We start from the raw sequence: 17,499 nt of genomic DNA, 5'->3' as shown, positions 1-17,499 counted from the left end.
TTATGATACCTTCCTGTTGAGACTTGTTTTGTTTGTAGAGAGCCCGTATGCAAACGCTCGTTGGTTATTCTAGGTGTATATATAGCTTTCTGGTTTTGCATACTGTGTTTTGTACTTTCTGCACGAAACGCACACACAAATATAAAAGTGAGTGTACGTTTTTAAAAATGCATTCAATAAATTCAGCATGTTTTAGAGGGCTCGGAATACCGTAATTATCTCTTCTGTGACATTTACAAAAAAAGAAACCTTTCTTCACAGCTTTTCGTTGCTGATCTTTGACAACCACTGAGTACCATTATGCTTATCCATTTTTGTGGAAAAACACGTAAAATATATTAAACTTTCAGTAAAAAGAAGCTAGTGGGGTATATCTAAGCACAGGCCTTGGGTTCAGGTGTCTGCTTTCAGAAAATGTATAATAAAAGGCCTGAAATATGGTTTAAATAGTTCAACACACAGGTTGTAGTATTAGGCATCCGATTGCCGTTTCTCAAAAATCAACCTTTAACCTGTCTTCATGCTAATCCTCTAAGCAAGTAAGGAACCGTGCAATGTCCACCCTTCGGCGGCTGAAATGCACCTCGACCAGTGCTTAATTTGTAAAAAAGAATACATGATAGGGATCTGTCAGGATGCCAAGCAGCTTGCAGCACACATGCTGCTCATGATAGTGACAACAGACCTGCTAGCCATCACACTCTTACAGGTGTGACAATTCGGACTATTTCAGGCCCCCAAAGCAGTAAGAATGCTTTGTGCAGCAGGTGTGATTCATTTTCATTGTATATTGAATTACTAATTAACTGTTGCTGTGGTCATTTCGAAATTATCCAGACAGCGCCACCTTGTGGCCAACTGTCACAATCCCGGAGCTGATAATTAAGTGCTGGTGCCGCACCGGATACCACCGGCTCAAATTGAGCTAATATGAACACCTATCCTATACCTTCTTACACCGTAACCTGGTTAAAAATGTTCTCTGAGAATTCATATGTCCTTGGCAGATTGTCAAGGCTGATCTGACACACATACTTCTACCTTGGTAACTACCAGACATTCACTTGGACAAGGGACATACATGAACATTGCACAACTTATAAAAAAAACTCGTACAAAACAATTCTTCTGATTCCCATAGCATTGATGTGAAGTGTAGCGGCTCTTGTAAAATCATATGAAAAAATCCTATACATTAACACCGATCGTATGTCACTTCCTTTCTAGTCTGGTAACATTTTCATACAGAAATATTGGACCGGCTACTTCCCATCTTCTGTAACCTCCCCACGACAGCCTTCCACCTGCACCAAAGCGAAGGCACCTTTTTGTCTAGTTGTGTAGTGGTAGACAAAACGCCACCAATCCGAACAGCTTCTGGTCTTCACAAACAACAGCATAATAATTTACTGCGATGAATAAATGCAGACTTTCTTTACCTTGAATATTAGTAAATCCAGTTCTTAGGACTATTCTGCTTTTTAAGGCCTTTTTTATAAGTTCTCTGGTATTTCGGTTGGCGGCCGAGCTTTTACTGGTCCCGCTGGAAATGATGAGGTCAGTGGAAACCCAGCGGTCTGCGTTGTTAGCCACGGAGCCGTTGGATGTTCAGAACTGCCAAAAACTCCAGTGGAAAATGCAGTAGACGAATGCGTTATTATTGGCAAAAAGGACCTAAGCTGACCAATTCGCCGTGTAATTCCCCATTTCTCGGTGGAACCTCAGTGTTTTACTTTTCCACTCTGAACACCCGCTTATTCAGCACCAGCTGAGTTAGCAGGCCCCTTCCCTCTGCCCAGAGACATTAATTCCGGGGGTGCTCTGGATTTCAAAGGTGGGGTGGCACTGACACGAAACTGATTTTCAGTGCTGCAGTCCAGCTGGAGCAATGCGGTTCCTACCTCCACCTTGAACTGGTGCCAGCCTGCAGACTCTGTGTAGGAAGTTAATTCTCTAAATAACTCCAAACGACTCATAGAAGTAGAGACAAGCGAAGAGGTTTATTTCCATACAAAGAACCCACGACTTATCCAGTTGCTTAACAGGTTGTATATTGTAAGATGCACACAGAATTATTCTAGAACACAGAACATCAGATAAGAGAAACATTATTTTAAAGGTACATTAACACATACCTAAGAAGCCACTCTCTACACTCTGTCATCAAAGACTGATTCCAGTGGCACTGGGAAGGATGGAACAGGGGAAAGGGGAAATAAGGTATGGCATGCTAGCTATGCTTTTGCAGTGTCCACTCAGAGTTGTTTTGTTTCATCTGCTTATGCTGGTCTCAGCTCTGAACCTTCTATATGGATGGGGTGATGTGGCTTGGATTTGTGCATACACACAAGACACTGATTGAAAAGATAGATCTCTGCAACTTTTGCGATTCCCAATCAGTACTACTCAACTGTCTTGTAACCTGAAACCCCCCATGCCTCTCCTCAACTGAGCTTCATTCACTTGTTTTACAGCTACCAATGCTTCTCTGTCACGCTGGGGATGTCCAGCAGAGAACATTGCTCTCGATATTATTTGTTGTTCTTCTTTATATCTGTCTAATGACAGATCACTACAAGTATGCAACCTTAGTCACACTATCTATGCTTTTTAAGGTTTTCTATATCTTTGCTTATAAGTATGAGGATGCTAATCCGAGACAACCTGTACATTCTCTTCCTAAATTTCATCACGCACAGGAACTTACAAATGCTCACAACTCCACTCCTTGCCCTGGTCCTCTCATCAGTATTTTCAGGGTCACCAATCCTTGTTTGTGCAGCTAGTTGAATGAATCAGTGCCTCTAATGATCAGGGTCTTCATAACGTTTGTAATGTTCAAATAAGCAAGCTGGTTACATTCCCCAAGGAGGCTACTTTTCACCAAATAAAAAGAAAAAACAAGCAGCTAAATGTTTATCAATATTAGCTAATAGTTGTTTGAACACAGTCTTTCCTTGCTGTGCCAAGAGCCCACTAGCCTCTGGTTTCTGTTGTTCTTTAAGCTTCAATGCAGGTAAGATCTCTACAAATGCTGGTAAGCACAGTCTAGCTGGGCAACCTTGGCATAGTTTCAATATGGACTGCAACCATGTTGGCTACTCCCATTTACAAATATGCACCTTTCAGCGATGCCCCGTTAACACCATGATCTCACTGGAATGCATGGTCACCCAGATGCCATCCAGTGGACAGAATCATCACATCTGTGGATGAAAGGTCAACACTGGTACAAATACATCTCTCATTAGAATGGTTCCCAGGCCCTTCACCACGTTCTTTCCCCGTGAAGATATTACACGTTTGCACCAGTTATTAGGGATTTTGTGTGGCGATCCAACCACACAACAGCGATGACCAACTCCTCTTGCTTGCAGGTTGATGATTCCTCATCTGGTCTCAACCAGGACTGTTTTGCTCGAGTATCTTGTAAGCCATTCTTAAAGCCATGGGGGCCTGAAATAGTCTGAATTGTCACACTTGTAACAGTGTGGTGGTTAGTAGTTGTGTTGTTACTATCATTACAACATGGCAGCGGCAATGTGTGGTGCAAGCTGCAGTGGCCTCCAGCCCTGGCACTTATTTTTTTACAATGCAAGCACTGGGGAGCTGACATGGTATAGGCAGGCTTTCTAAGTGGGGCCAGGGTGAGGTTGGCTGAAGTGAATGTATCTTGCATGCGGTTTGTGGTTCTGTCAGAGAAGACAAATCTAGCAGAGTCTAGTCTGCGAGGGATGCAAGGGATCTGGTCCAGAGAATGGAATGATTACAGCTCTGAAAAGGCTGGAATGCCCCGGTTTGAAGACAATACTGATATAGCTCTTGGCCCTGTTTCAGGAGTTGAGTACAGTAAGTAAAATGTTGTGGCACCTGTACACTATGCACTTTTGAAGTAAGTTGGCATGCGTTAGGTTACATAGTTACATGATTTGTTTATACAGTCCATAGTTATGCTTTTCTCATGCTGAGCTGCAACTCGACTGTATTTGATCCCACAGTTTTCTCCAAGTTAGAGACCATTGTCCTGTTTGATACGCCCAAGATCTATTGCATTTCTTACCAAGATAGCTAAAACCTGCTTCTTTTCTATTTTGCCTGCACTGTAGCTCAACATGACTTCACAAATCAGGCTAACACCATCAAGCCTCCATTCCCAGTGCTGGTGCTGGTTGCTTCTTGTTCTCCCCATTTGTGTCGGGAGAAACCAGTGCTGTGCGTGCCTGTTTGGCCCATTGATTAACCCCCGGACTCTTCTGGAGGTGGCGTTCTTGACTTCCTACTGTTGTTCTTATCCCTTGCATTAAAGAGGTGCTCGGTGCTGCTTGAGGCACAGCCCATGAGCAGAGTCAAACAAGGTCTAATAGAGTCATGTAACCAAGCAGCTCCATAATAAGCTTTGGATAATATTAATGCTGGTAAGGTTGAATTAGAGTAAGAGTTGATAACAGTGCTCCATTTGAGAGCCTCAGCGTACACAATTGATAGTGAAGTTGGTGAAGATTGCATCATATTTTGAAAATATTTGCTTCTTTTGGGCATATACTATTCATTTTGGATGTTTGCTTTGCTTCACTGCTAGCAGCTGACCAGGGCAGATCTCGAAATCTGATTTGGAGAAGGCACCAATCACAGTGATCAGTGTAATTGTGCAGGACTGAATTCATTTGTGTGACACAATTTTATATGCACCTCTGTTACTTCATTTGTGTTTATTGAAGCAGAAAAACCATCTCTATAATAGACAGTCATGCTATCACTATTTATTAATGCTAATGTGGTTAAAATATAAAAGAGCAGTATGGTTGACATCTGACAGTCCCTTTTTAAATGATTTACATGTGAAACAAGTGAGCATAATATTCCTATGGATGCGGAATTGAAAGTTCAAAGACATAGAGCAATAAAGAAGAATATGAACAAGGCTACTAAGGATAAAGTAAAGGTATAAAGAAGACAACACTCAACATAATAACTCAACAAAATAATTTAAAAGATTGCATTCATATTGGAAGCACTAGAGATATAATAATAACAGCTGTGGAAATCTGTAAAATGAATGCTGCACTTTCAGTAGACAAATTGAGACTACTTGAATTCAGTGATCTAACCCCAAATTGTTCAAAACTATTGCAAATCATTTAAAAGAATGGAGAAATAAATCCTATGGATCCGAATATAATTAGTGGTAAAACTACTCTAGGAGAAGACATATTTGACAAAAGAATAACTACAAGTGGTCAGAAATATGTTTTAGGGCAATTAATAGAGGAATAGTTAGCTGATAACAACAAAATCTGGAAATGAAAAACAACACAGATTTTGCCCAATTTTTCGCCAATGGAAAACGTATTGTCAAACCTAGAGGAAGAGCTCTCTGCCATAATTGTTCAGTTCAAATCTTGTAGTGATATTAAAAGAGAAAACACCCCAGTGATTGAACCTGCACTGGGGTCATCTATGTTGATGTCTAACCAGTTGTTTGGAGTCCATACTATACATTTTGGAAACAATTTCCTAAGGACTCAGATCATAATATAGATTTGCTGACACTAATTTTAAAGTCACTAGCATCCCAATAGAATAGTAAGGAAAAAATTGTATACTCAAACAGAAAGCGTATTGGTAGGAGATGGTCGAGTTAATGAGCAGCCCTTGACTGAAGTAAAAGCAAGTCAAAATAATGTGGAGCTATTTAGAAATAAGGACAAACATCAAATGAAGGCTGTGGAATTACTCAAGGATGACAAAGAATGGAATCATGTTAAATAATTGATTCTGAAATTAATTTTTTAAAGCAATAGCAGCATTGTTCCATTAAAGAACGCTAGAAAAAGTAGAATAAACATAAACTATAAAAAAGTTAAAAAGAGAAGTAGGAAAATGAAAATGAAGGACCCTAAAATAACCAGATTTGAGGAGGTGTACTCCAAAAAGTTGAAAGAACCAATGAACTGTCAAACAAAATACTGAATCCAACTGCTCATATTTTTCTAAAAATAACAACTTTACAATAAAAACTCAATGAACTTGATGTTCAACATGTAGGCGAATGCAAAAGTGCACCTAATTATGGTCCAATAGATGAGGGTACTGTAAACATAAATATAAAAGAATGTCGATTTAAAAAAAGAACTGTAATTAAACGAAATACAATATATATGCATGCCTGCAAAAAAATTAAATCACTCAATCCATTACCTAGAATGGGAATAACTAGAAGAATATTGAGAGAAACATTAGATGCAATCCTAATATGAAATGATTAGGAGTAAAACATATGTGTTTCAAAAAGAAGAAAGAAAATCCTCAATAGATAGAACAGCCATGAAGGAATACAATCTTTAAATTTGAAGGTATATTTCTGATTGAAGATGGATGTCCTATGAATTTCTGAAAAGTGATTTTGATTGTGCATTCTGTTTTAAATCTCCATGATACAACATTACACTTGTAGCATTATTTAAAGATCTCAATGGCAAAAAAACCATGATAGATTTGATAAAAAAATCAACAATTAAGGACAGTGCAGTCCTGTCATTGGTTGGAACGTTATCTAACTTGGGTTACTAATAATGAACACAGATTTTATCTAACTGTTTTAGACTCAACACCCTGCACTTTATTGTAGCTTTTCCCAACCATGGTACTTGGTTTCAATATCTCACCCCTTGTCCTTGTGATAGCATTTCTAAGCAATCAACAGTACATTGTATGTTCTTTTGAAAATTTTATGACTACCCTAGACACATATTTGTTACCCTTTTTTAAGCACCCTTGGTTTTAGATCTTACAAAGATTGTTTTCATCACCTCCAACTTTTAGCTAACACACATTGATGCCTTATTGTAACTAGTTTTATATCTCAAGTTCTTAGTTTCAGGAAAAGATGAAAGAATGGATGTTTTTCTTAACTACATTTGATATTTCATTTATGTTTCTATGTATTGTATTCTAGCTGTCAATATTATGGATGTTTTAGTATTCATTTATTATTGTTAAGATTTCATAAATGTTTAATTGTAATTTATTATCTTTTATGGCTATTAAGCTGAATAAAGAAACCCGACTGACAAAAAGTTACAGTAGTGAAGGTTAGACAATTGAAAGTATGCAACAAATATGTTTTTAAAGATAGAATTTAAAGAAAGAGGACGAGTTATTAATTAATTAATCTACTTAGTACGGTGTGTGTTTTTTAAATTATATTTATTGTATGTTTTTCACTGTTTAACATTGTCTTTATGCTCTTATTATCAAATAAATAAATTGATTAGATTGACAAACAACGTCTTAAATCACTGCCACAGGTCATATACATGTTTGTATTCAGTACTTCCTTCCAGCAGACTAATACAATTGGCCATACATCATGAAAATAAGCCTTCAAACTCTTTTCATCAATAACTATGCATCCCATAAATAAGACATTGTTCCAGGATTGTCAGCGTATGAATACCTGGTAAAGTTATCTGATAAACAGCAAGACCAACGCCTGGTTTTCATGTTGAACTTAAATGTATTTTATCACTTAACTCGTTTTTAATGTGTGCATGCTTTTGAGAAATGTATATCATTAAAGTCAATTCTTACCTTGCTTGTGAGCCAATGAGACAAATGTACAGTGTCATCTATTGATCTTCCTGAGTGGTTTAAATTGTATCCACATGATCCTGGAACAATGTTCACATTTTCTGCCAGGAAAATCCTGTGTTCTTGTTCTGAGTATGCCAGTGGTTCCAAAACATATGTCTTATTTTCTAATGAAAGAAATCCCCTAAAAGAGAAGAATTAATGGTCTTGTTAATGTACAAAATAATAACACACCATCTTTGCTATGACATTGTACCATCAGATTGTACATCAATGTGCAGTAAGTCGAAGGACACAACTGAGGAGGCTCACCTATTATTATTTTTTATGGATGGTAGTTTTTGATCACTGGAATGAGCATTGCATCCTGACTGTAGCCTAGACTTCAGAGCAGGGTTCTGCGAAGTCGGTCCTGGAGGGCTGGATCCATGCCAGAATTTTAGCATATCCCCATTTAGTTAAACGTAGTTATCTTAAAAACCTGGCATGGATCCGGCCCTCCAGGACCAACTTTGGAGAACCCTGCTGTAGAGTATGGAGGGACAGATGCCACGGCAGCAATAGTGCATCTTGTAAAATTTGTCATTCTTTGGATTTTCCTGGCACCCCTCACTAAGGGTCTTTGCAACAAGGGTGGCATAAAGGTCAGCAAGTCATGAGTATGGTAGCATCACTTAGGTAGATTTGTGGCTAAGACGAAAATGGGTCTATGTAGTGTGCGAGCAATGACTGTGCTCAGTTGCCGATCACCACACCTTATTTAATAAATAAACTGTTTCTTCTCTCACTTCATAATCTGTGCACAATATCAATATCTCTTCCTTTTTAGGATTTGGCTAGAGATCCCTTTAGCTGTTTTCCCCCCAAAAGCATCATATTAAAAACACACTGATACATAGGGACTTTCGGTTATCCCTGTTCCTCTCTTGTTCTGTTGACACTTTGCTTCGGCTCACTACAGCATACAGCAAGGGGCAGCCCACTTCATCCATTGTCTGCCTTGCCCAGTGAGTGATAGCATTTTACTTGATCACATTTGCTCCTCTGTCAGAAAAGGAGTGTATTGCAGTGGCATGGTTGCTGTTCTTGGCCTGCTGGCTAACTATTGTTCTGAAAATTGTGCTGCAATTTTGAAACGTGTACGCTTGCCAAGGACAGACCTCTTGGCTTTGCCACTACTTGTTTTCTTTGTTGCCTTCTGCCTCCTGTGGTTTGTTTTTGTTCGCGCCCTGCAGTTATGCTCTTTCTAGTCCCGCAATTACAGCTGCCAGTAACCGGGTGCTTGCTGCCTGTCAGCATCACTTCTACAGATCATAGGGCCAATTTCCAGTTCCTCTCTTGGCCTTGTATGCTGTGATTGTTCCTTTGCAGAGACATTCACTGTTTTGTTGATGCTGGTCGATTGCTTTCTAAACAATCCGGTGGCTTTCCTCATTCCTGGATTGACTTATCAACCGTGGAAGTAAATATTGCAGTGCTGGTTGGCGAAAGTGTGTGAAACGATAACAGGAGAAGCCTTTGCAAGGTAGCATTTTTCTTCTTCTTGTCCAATTCGAATTAGAATTATTGGAAGCAAGTTGGATGTGGCTGTGCTAAACACACCTTTACTAAGGCAGTACAGTTGCTACGTTAGTTTCTCCTTTGGGTTATCTCTGCAATCCAGCCGGTCCCCATCTGATTAGATTTGCTTTGGTTGCTGGGGTTATGCTGTGCCTGCCTGTTCAATCCATATTTTTTTCATTTTATGTTTAAATTAGATAGACTGACAATCCAACTGCTACCTATTGTTTCTGCTTTTACTTTGCTCTTTTTTTATATTTCTTTCCCTAGACCTGTGAGCTGTGGACTAATTTCACGCTATTTTCTTAATTTCCTTTGATAGGCAAAGGTAAGAAGGTTTACTCATAAATGTAAAACATCCAAGTGCAGTGAAGTTATGCTCAGCATCTTGCTAAAGCATTGCTTTAGGTCACTCGCACCTAGCATCTGAAGCGTTGCAAGCATATATTTTAAGCTAAATAAAGTATTCATTAATCTTAGAAAAGGAGTCGAGTATGTAGAAACATAAGCAGTAAACTAACATACCACGTGACCAACAAGTTCAGACCTATGAGAGGATCAGAAACCGCACAGATGAAAATAAGAGGACACCTCCTCACATTTGGTTAACAAAAGTCCAAAAGTGGTCTTCCTTCTCATCTCTGCTGATCAACTTATACTGGTAACAGCTAGAGCAGGCATTCCTTCAGCACCAGGTGCACTTCCAGATCTAAGCTGAAGAAACACAAATTCACGCTGACTGGAAAATGACATGAGGAGACACTACCATATCAGTCAGTCAGTCATAGTTTATTGTATGATTAATTAAAATCTTTACACCCCCCCCCAATATAGATAAAAAATATGTATAAAGGACTATCATTACATTCACAATATAAAACCAGAAAACATAGACACTCCCCGCCATTTTAATTTTCGTAAATTGAACTTTTCTGCATGTTGCATAAGGGAAATAATTTTTTGCTCCTGCATTAACTTAATGTTCATTCTCAGGATATGGGGGAGGTGATCACTTTCCATTCATGGGGTGATTTTAAATGTGTTGATATGTGGAACCAACTTGTTGCTGATAATAGTGAAGTCTATTGTTGAACAAACTTTTCCGCTTTAATATATGTTGTTGCCGCTGGTATGTCTCCAATTGTGTTGCCATTCAAAATTGTCAGACCAAGGGTTTCTAGTTCATTCACTATTATTCGTGCCCCCGGTTATCTGGCCTCTTACTTTCCTTCCGAATTTTGGCTGTGAGGTTACAGTTGAAGTCACCTGAGATGACCATTGGGCAATGCTTGTGACTTCTTTGCATTGCTTTTATTAGTTTCATTAAAGTAGTATGTTTTTCTTTCTGCTTCTTTCTCTCAGGGTGAATGTAAACATTGACTAATAGTAGTTGCCACATTAATTTATCAGGCGGGGGCTTACCACTAAGTTTGATCACTTGAACTCAGCTAGTCCCTGTGTCCAATTCTTCAGTTGACCAGTCATATTTTTGGGCAACATACATTGATAGACCTCCTCTGGGATGCCCGAAGCTTAAAAATCTTTCTGCCAGAATATGGAGTTCTATATATCCTGGAATTGAGGTTGTTGTCATATTCCAGGTTTCCTGAAGCAGGATTATGTCTTGTTGGAGGAAGAAGGATAGGGTTTCGTGGTCCTGACCCATGTCTTTAAAACCATGCACATGCCATGAGCAGATCGTAATGCCGTCTGGTCGAACCTCCTCCCTGTTCTGGGCCTGCGTCATGTCTTCCGTTAGTGATTTAAGTTCTTCATTAGGTATACTTATTGCTTAGCACCTTGGGCACACAAGACCGGTCCATCTTGTCCAATAATCAGCCCTCCATGTTTGCAAAACTTGCTGTTACATTAGCCATATTTGCGTAGGGGGCATAGCGTGAGTGTTTGATCGAGCGCCACGTACGCATGTTTTGTTGCTTTTCACAGATGTAACTTCCTCTCTAGAATCTTTCAGGAGAGTGCATGGGTACCTTGGGCGTTTGTGTACCCTCAGCGTAATTCCCCAGGCTCCAAACCTTGCGCTCATTGAGTATATTTTGTCCACTAATTCCTTTGAGGACCAAGTTGTCAAGGTTTCTTCAGTGTCTGGCGTTAATGTTTGTTTGAATTCTACGGCAATTAGATCTTGTGAGGGTATTCCGTTTAGTTCTGGGATTTCTTTGAACAGCCTTAACAAGTTCCCTCGATTCAGAATGTCTTCCCTTCCTTTAGTCGAATATTGTATTGGCATTTATATAGCGCACTACTTACCCGTAGGGTCCCAAGGCGCTTCGACCGCTGCGAAACCCTTCCTGGCTTCCCTGAGAGATGGTCCCTTAATGGGTATCTCCAGGGTGAGACCAGGCATCCCCGGCGGTCTGGTGGGGCCGTTAGTGAAGATGAGGCAAGCTAATGCCCAGAGTTGCCGAGTGTGATCGCTGATCAGAGTGGGCACCGAGGCGAGAGAATTATCGAGTCCGCTGACCCTGGTCCAGAAACCTGCCGCGCCGGGAATCGAACCCTGGTCCCGGGCCGTCCTCTGCTCTCGGGTCTGCCGCCTCTAACCAGTGAGCCACACTACTTCCGGTAATATTCCGGTACGAATGTCAATTTCACTTCGAACCCCTCAGATGGTTTTGATAACTGCTAAAGTATTGTAGAGTGTCATCTTTTCCTGATTCGGGATTTCTTGTTACTGGAATTTAGTGGTTAATTTAGGAGTCTCGCTCCACTGGTTCTGCATTCACCACCTCCAATTTCTTTTCCACTATTCCTGTTTTTGTTGTTGTTCGTAAACCTGTTGGCTCGGGTTCTGATTCCGTGTAATGGAGCTTGCAACTTTGATCCTTTCCAGTTATTGTGACCTCTAATGGTTTACAAATGTTTTGAACTTTGGTAGTTGTTTTTTCCTGCAACATCTTGATTGATGAGACTTCCCGATTTTCTGGTTCAAACCCTTTTTTACTCTCCTCATTTTGATTATAAAGTTTGTCTTCTGTTTCTGCTTTTGGACATCTGTTACTCCGAAATTCACTTTTATGTAGAACTTGAGAAGTTTTTCTTGCCCTACATCTTTCTCAATTAATTGGTTTCTTTCTGGTTGCTATGTGCCCTGTCTGTGTTTCTGGCCTACTTCTTTCACTAATCGGGATCCTACGCCCTTATGAAGAACTTGGTTCGTCTTATTTTGTATAGGCGGGTCGATGGAGATCTCATTTCCTTGCATTGGCTTGGGGTCTGAAGTAAGATTAGATTGATCTGCATCAGTTTGTGTGGCCCCTCGCATGGACACATTCACTGGTTTGTTTTTTAGCCCTTACGATGTTTTAATTGCAAATATTGGAAAGTTTTTCTCTGAATCTAAGCTTGACTGTTTGTTATATTTGAGCCTGGCCTTCCTTGCGCGCTTTCTTTGCAGTTTTGTTGGTTTGGTAACCACCTAGGTCTTTAGGGTGCTCTATAATGCATCTATTTGATAGTCCGTTATGTCCGGTTGATGAGCAAATTCCACTTGCTCTGGTTCACCATTGGCGTTTCTGCTTGCCTCTGTTATTAAATTGATGCCATTTGATGTTTCCTTTGTTTCAATAATTTTTTGGGTTTCCATGTTCTGCTTGTTGTTACAAGTTTGTTTTACTACCCCTAAAATGTCCTTTAAGATTTCTGGGAGAGTTACCAATTTCTCAGTTATTGAGCCACAGCCGCAACTAGGCAGTTGTTTATCGTTATTTATTTGATGCTCCGGATTTCCCCTGTGTGTTAGTAGGGACGTGATTAAGTCCATTTTGGTGTTTATGCCTGAGATATGGCCGGCGATTACATTTATGAGATCTATTTGGACTTCCATGTTATCTGATTGGTAGTTCAAAACCCTTATTGCTTGGTCCTGAGTGCCTATCAGGGTTTGACTCCATTGTGTGTTTGGATAATCTTCATGGCACTTCACTGAATCCCCTGACCCGAGGTCTATCCTGCTAACAGATGAAATGGTTATTGGGGATGACAAGTTTATTTGGTTAACTGTTGTAGAACAACAACTGTCCTCCACTGGTACAATCCGTTGCTGGTTGTAATTGAGTGGTGGGCTTAAAGGAGTGGATACTGCCACTTTCAGTCTGCTCTGTTATGTTCCCCTGCATGCTTCTATTTGTGGGACATTTCCTTGGGTCTCTTTTTCCTGTATGTTAGTTTCCAAAATTTCCAAGATTTCCATTAGGTTGGAATCATTTAATAAGGAACATGATTTTGACCGGGCTTTTTCCATGTAGCCTGTCCGCACTGTTGAATTGTTTAAGTTTGATTTTTCATCCTTGGAACCCTTTGCGTTTACGTATCCCTCCAGGACTACGCTTCTAGTTGCAACGCTTCTGGTTGGATTGTTTTTCTCTATCTTTTCTTCCATAGATTTCTCTGTGCTTCCCGCAATTTCTATGCTTCTGGCTGTTTCCGTTACATTTGTTGTATTGGAAGTAGCTTTGGTTTAATTTAATATAGCTTTTATAGCGTTTGATGTGACAGTTGTTGTGGGCTTTGACTGGTGTACCTGTGCAATTACGGTTACCAGCCTACTTGCTGTTGAGTTTGTTATACATTTTCGTGGGGTCTACTGTTGGTATATCGTTGGTGTTTGCCAATACCTGTAGGGAGGAAATACTTAATTTATCAGGGCAGATTGGGCTTGGCAGCTGGGAGGCCTTGACTGTTGGTGCGCAAATCGCCACCATTGGGTCCTTTAAGAAGAAGAATTTAAGTATCCCTGTTTTGTTTCTCGGGCTTGGGGTTGATGTTGTCGGAGTCGGTGCTGAGACTAACCTCTCTCTCGGTCTTGTTGCCTTTCTAGTTTGGTTTGAAGGCGAGCCCTCCTCAGTGGATTTTTTTAGTTTAGTTTTTGGTTTATTTAATTGTTTACCTGTTGCCACTTGACAGGCTTTCCCCGATCTCATTTCCTTAATGAGTTATTGAGTTGATGTTACAACTCTATATATTTTTATTTTTTCCCAAAACTAAGTTGGACTGAGTTGGTCAGTATTCTCCCTTTTGGGTGCACTAACGGCGCCTCAGATTCCAGCTCAGCCTCAGACTCCTCTGAGCCTTCTCTGTGCCACCTCTGAACCACCTCTATGAATCTCCACAGTCTCTGCTACCGCTGCAGTCCCCAAAACATAGCTCCCATGCTGAACTGTTAAAAATGAGATTTCTCCACCTCTCCTCAACCACAGCCTCCTCTGTGCCTTCTCTACGCCACCTCTGTACTCAGGCGTGTGGGCAAGTTGGCAGGCAGGCAAGAGGGCAGCGTCTCTGCTTCTATACCCCCTTCTGCTCCCCCTCCTCTGTGGTCCCTAATCTCACGCAGTGACCGCTCTTAGTCCGCGGCTCACCACCTCACCTCACAGATCTATTTGCACTTCCGGAGGACTCAGCAGGCCTCAACGGTGCTCAACGGCGCTCCCGTTCTCCTGTCCTCCATCCGCCGCTTCCTCAGCACTACTCTGCCTGTCACCGCCACTGCACCTGGGCTCACCTGGGCTCACTACGCCCGAGCTCACGTGCCCGCAAGCCCAAGGGAAGACCCAGAACATTTGCCGTTCCACTCGTCTTCCGCGGCCCCCCCAGTGGGTCCTTGAATCCAGAGGTCGCTGAATTGGGGCTTTCGGGGCTCCGTGCAGTTCGCGCAAATCGGAGCACCGCAGCGGTTCGGCGATTCAGAGCTCGTAATATCTCTCTTGGCTTCCAGCTCCTGCGGGCCGCTTGCCTGCTGCTGCTCTTGCGCCGCGCACAGGGCCTGCATAAAGCACTACCATATCACCTGGTGTCCCTCACTAAGTTAGTCCTTGAGGTGTTGAGTTTTAGACACTCTCATGTGATTAGACAACAAATGGGTCTATGTATCCAGCCACAACTCAAAATCAACACCTTCGAGAATAATATTCAATGTTTTTGAGTTTGTTTTTCGTGGGACCAGTTGAGTGAGTGGCTACAAGAAAGTAACTGCGGCCAGTATTGTTCTTAGCACTATGGTATCAGGGTCTCTGTCACTACAACACTCACATTTGATAAATATTTTTTTTTGTACTTTTGATTTGCAAGTTCATGCCGACAAGGCTAACTATAGGTGGTGGTAGTAGGTCTGAAAACCAAATACATTATTTAATACACAGTAATATCACACAGTAAACTCAATATCAGACATACTACTTAAAGAAAAAAGGATTTATTTACAATTAGGCCCATAACAATCTGTGTGCATTACTATTCTGTGGGCTGGAGATCACAGGTCCTCACAATCCGTGTAAATATTTGTGGTGTTAAGTTCTTAGATGCTTCCTCATTCGTCAGGCTCTCACATAGACTATCAAGTGTCCTATGAGATACCTGCCTTTTGACTTTGTTACTTAGTTGTCCTGTGTGCACCGGGCGAAGTCGGTTAGTGGATTGGAGCCCAGTTAACCCTGATCTTGGCAACAATTCCTAAAACTCCTAAAACCCACCACCAACATATTTTGAATCCCACCACAAAGGGATTTGGTTGCTAGTGAGCGAGAGACACTGGTCACAAAAGCTGCATTCTAGTGTCCAGGTTGGGGGTCGCCAGGGATCTGGAGGCTGATCACAGAAGCACTAGAACCAGCTCAGATGGCCACAGAGGTCCAACTGATCCCAAACACCAATGCTCAAATAGGGGAGCTATTGCATTTGGGAATGGACTCAGCACCGAAAACAGTCTTCTTGAAGATCCTGCTCTTTAAGGCATCACGCTCATACATTACTTTTCCCAGTCAGATCCTTTCAGTTGCAGAGCCTCAACCACGACCTTGGCCCATCCCCAGATCAATTTAGTATTCCCATTAACTGTGAAAGACTGTTTAGGCCTCTAATGCACCTTTAACGCCCAACAGTTCCTAAATGATATGTTGTAAATAGATGATACAGTGACCTAGGCGACCAACCTCAGGCAACATAACCTAGAGTGAAAGATTGAGTTATATGTCTCTGACTCAAGAATAGGTGATATGGTCTCCAAAAGGCTAGGCAGCTCAAGAAGAACTGCAGGCTCATCAAAAGGTGCAGCTCTTCTCTGGTCTTTCCATTTCCTCAAATCTAGGAGGATGCTCACCGGGATTCATCACAAACAGCTGGCCACATAAATCTATGGCTCTGTTAGAAGCTCCGTTTTTCACGTTTTCCTACACAGTTTCCCTGCCAGCTGTGCCCCGCTTTAATTCTTCAGGTTGGGGAAGCTCTTTCCTTTGACAAGCAGTCAAACCTCAAGCTTATGGGGCAAGGCACAGCAGTAGGGTTTCTCTAAATCTTAGGGGGGAAACAGCTTCCCTGAATAATACTGCATAGCTTTTTTTGAAGCCTGGATGAACTCAAAGGCCTGGATATACGAGGCTTATTTATATCCAGATTAGGGAGGAATTGGTGTGAAGCCACAGTCAATTAGAAGGTGTTCCACCTTAAAAAAACTGACTGCTAATAATTTAATAAATATAATTTGGTTAGGAAAACATTTTAGATAATATCTGCTATATCCCTGGAAGCTATGGCACAAGCAGCTTTTAATCCCAAAGATGTTTGTGTTAATTTCAAATGGTGCAAACAATTTGGAGTCAATACCAACACAATAAAATCGCAAACCAATTTAGAAAAATAAATAAAATAATTACTTACAAAAAGACAACAAACTCATTTAGGTTGGATAAGGAGAGACAGAAGTGGAAGTCTTAAGGCAAAAATCCCAAAAAGATGAAGAGTGCCTGGAAAAAAGGAAATGCCTCTTTTTGTATGATCGTCCCCCTTCCCCGAACTGCCAAGCCATGTCTTCCCTGAACTGGCATCAAGCATCCTAGGACCGGTTTCTGGCTATAAGCCGTCTTCAGCCAGGATAGCTTAACTCCAGTGGCATGGAGAGCAGGGGAATCACGTCTGAGCATACCCGTCCCACTCGGAGTGACAAATGCAAAAACAACAGTTGATGCACAGAATGCAGAACAATGTAATACATTCACTCCAGTAAAGAGATCTGGACCTAAATCCATCGGTTTTTTTGCTCACCACACCACCCCAGTTAAGACATGGCCATATGCAAATCAGCCTTGACCCTGTGCCTTGTGGAAACAGTCCCATGCTCACTGCGCCACTGGAGTCAAGCTATCCTGCCTGAAGACGGGATGTACACAGCTCTGCCCTTTCCATCCTGCCAGGATTGCCCATTCTGCCAATACCCAGTACCTCAATTGTTTGACTGCCTAGGAGAAATCACAAAGGCCAACTGCCTATTACACCTGGGGCCAGATGTAGGTCGCCAATTACCGGTCGGTAACGGCCGATTTCGGCCGTTACCGACCG

At 41.3% G+C, this 17,499-nt stretch overlaps 1 protein-coding gene across 1 annotated transcript in view; it reads right to left on the bottom strand.

The window, feature by feature from the left end:
• The window catches only part of LOC147667242 (disintegrin and metalloproteinase domain-containing protein 12-like), a 705,308-nt gene extending 697,608 nt beyond the window's left edge, over positions 1-7,700 (bottom strand). Inside the window, exon 1 of the mRNA XM_086948820.1 lies at positions 7,591-7,700. The gene's annotated coding sequence lies outside the window, so the exon portion shown is untranslated. The remainder of the gene's footprint in view (positions 1-7,590) is intronic.
• Between the last annotated feature and the right edge of the window lie 9,799 nt (positions 7,701-17,499).

Source organism: Lissotriton vulgaris, unplaced genomic scaffold (assembly GCF_964263255.1).
Source record: "Lissotriton vulgaris unplaced genomic scaffold, aLisVul1.2 SCAFFOLD_906, whole genome shotgun sequence".
Classification (NCBI taxonomy): Eukaryota; Metazoa; Chordata; class Amphibia; order Caudata; family Salamandridae; genus Lissotriton; species Lissotriton vulgaris.
Note: the sequence above shows the minus strand (reverse complement) of the source record. Positions and strands in the feature narration are given on the sequence as shown.